The sequence below is a fragment of the Saccopteryx bilineata genome, chromosome X (genome assembly GCF_036850765.1).
Source record: "Saccopteryx bilineata isolate mSacBil1 chromosome X, mSacBil1_pri_phased_curated, whole genome shotgun sequence".
NCBI lineage: Eukaryota > Metazoa > Chordata > Mammalia > Chiroptera > Emballonuridae > Saccopteryx > Saccopteryx bilineata.
In genome coordinates this window covers 67,415,891-67,418,405 of record NC_089502.1, presented here as the reverse complement: position 1 = coordinate 67,418,405, position 2,515 = coordinate 67,415,891, and positions in this window count along the sequence as shown.

The following is a 2,515-nucleotide window of genomic DNA, read 5'->3' as shown; positions in this document are numbered from 1 at the left end:
GTTAGAATGGCTATTATCTACAAAACAAGTAATAAAAAGTGTTAGAATAGTTGTGGGGAAAAAGGAATGCTCATTCACTGCTGGTGGGAATGCAAATTGGTATAGCTACTATGGAAAACAGTATGGAGATTCTTCAAAAAATTAAGAATACAGTTACCGGGCCCTGGCTGGTTAACTCAGCAGTAGAGCATCGACAAGGCATGTGGAAGTCCCAGGTTTGATTCCCAGCCAGGGCACACAGGAGAAGCACCCATTTGCTTCTCCACCCTTCCCCCTCTCCTTTCTGTCTCTCTCTTCCCCCTCCCCCACAGCCAAGGCTCCATTGGAGCAAAGTTGGCCGGGGCACCGAGGATGGCTCCATGGTCTCTGCCTCAGGTGCTAGAATGGCTGCAGTTGCAATGGAACAACAGCCTAGATGAGCAGAACATCGCCTTATGGTGGGCATGTTGGGTGAATCCCATTCAGGCACATGCGGGAATCTGTCTCTCTGCCTCCCCACTTCTCATTTCAGGAAAATAGAAACAAACAAACAAATAAAAGAATGGAGTTACCATATGGCCCAACAATCCTCTTTTGGTTATCTACCCCCCAAATTTGAAACATATATTCACAAAGATATATGCACCCTTATGTTCATAGCAGCATTATTCATGGTTGCCAAGACATAATAACAACCAAAGTGTCTTTTGATAGGTGATTGGATAAAAAAGATGTGGTACCACAATATTATGTACAGAGATGTGTTGTAGAGGGCACCTGAAACCTGTATAATTATGTTAACTGGTATCACCCCTGTAAATTTGATTTTAAAAAGAAGAATATGATGTGGTACATATACACAATGGAATATTACATGACTGAAAAAGAAGGAAATCTTACCTTTTATGATGGCATAGATGGACCTGGAGATAGATACTGTGAACTTCACTTTTATTTAAAAATTAATTTACAGTGGATCATGAACTCAAATATAAAACATAAAACTATAAATATTTAGAAAAAAATAGAAAAAGACATCTAAAGATCTAGGGTTGGACAAAAGTTCTTACATTTGATGCAAAAACCATGGAAAATTTGACAAATTAGGCTTCATCAAAATTATACATTTTTTCATGTGGAAAATGCTGTGAAGAGGATAAAAAAGATATGTTATAAGTGAGGAGAAAATATTTGCAAATTATTTATCTGCCTAAGGTCTAGTATACATAAATATCTCTGAAAACTTAATAAAAATAAATAAAACCAACATAATGGACTGTTCAAATGATGTGGAGATGTTTATCTGAAATCTATTTACTCTTGTTGATCAATGTCACCCTGTTAAATTTAATTTTCTGAATAAAAAATAAATAATAAAAGAAACCACAATCTATTCAATAATTAAAAATAGCTGGAACTTGGGCAAAATACATGAACAGTCATTTCATGCAAAAGGATATTCAGATGACAAGTAAATACAATAGACGATGTCCAGTATTATTAGACATCAGAAAAATAAAAGTTAAACTGGAGATATTAATATACACTTATAATAAAAGCTAAAATAAAAAAAATACACTGGCAAATTTTGGTGAGAATGTGGAAAAACTGGATGGCTTATAAATTGCTGTTGGTAATGTAAAATGGTACAGAAGTTCTGGAAACTAGTTTGGTAGTTTCCTATAAAAGTAAATATGCGTACAATGGCCTTGTAGTATAACTTGATATCAGGAAGTGTGATGCCTCCCATTGTTATTCTTCCTTTTCAAGATTGCTGAGGCTATTTTTATTCTTTTTTGGTTCCATATAAGTTTTTGGAATATGTGTTCTATATCTTTGAAGTATGTCATTGGTATTTTGATTGGTATTGTATTGAATTTATAAATTGCTTTGGGTAATATAGACATTTTAATGATGTTTATTCTTTCTAACCATGAGCACAGTATATGCTTCCATTTGTTTGTATCTTCCTTGATTTCTTTTATCAATGTTTTATAATTTTCCGAGTCTAAGTCTTTAATCTCCTTGGTTAAATTAACTCCTAGGTACTTTATTTTTTTTATTACAATAGTGAAGGGGCTTGTTTCCTTAATTTCTCTTTCTGACAGTTTATTGTTGGTGTATTAAAATGCCTCTGATTTCTGAGTATTAATTTTATATCCTGCTACCTTGCTGAATTCATTTATCAGGTCCAGTAGTTTTTTTGACTGCGACTTTAGGGTTTTCTATATATCATATCATATCGTCTGCAAATAATGATAGTTTTACTTCTTCTTTTCCAATTTGGATGCCTTTTGTTTTTTCTTCTTGTCTGTTTGCAAAATGGCCTGGAACTGGCATAAGAACAGGCATATAGATCAATGGAACAGAACTGAGAATCCAGAAATAAACCCACACCTTTACAGACAACTGGTATTTGACAAAGGTGGTAGTAGCATACAATGGAGTAAAGACAGCCTCTTTAATAAATGGTGTTGCGAAAATTGGACATCTATCTTCAAAAAAATGAAACTAGATCACCAACTTACACCATTCA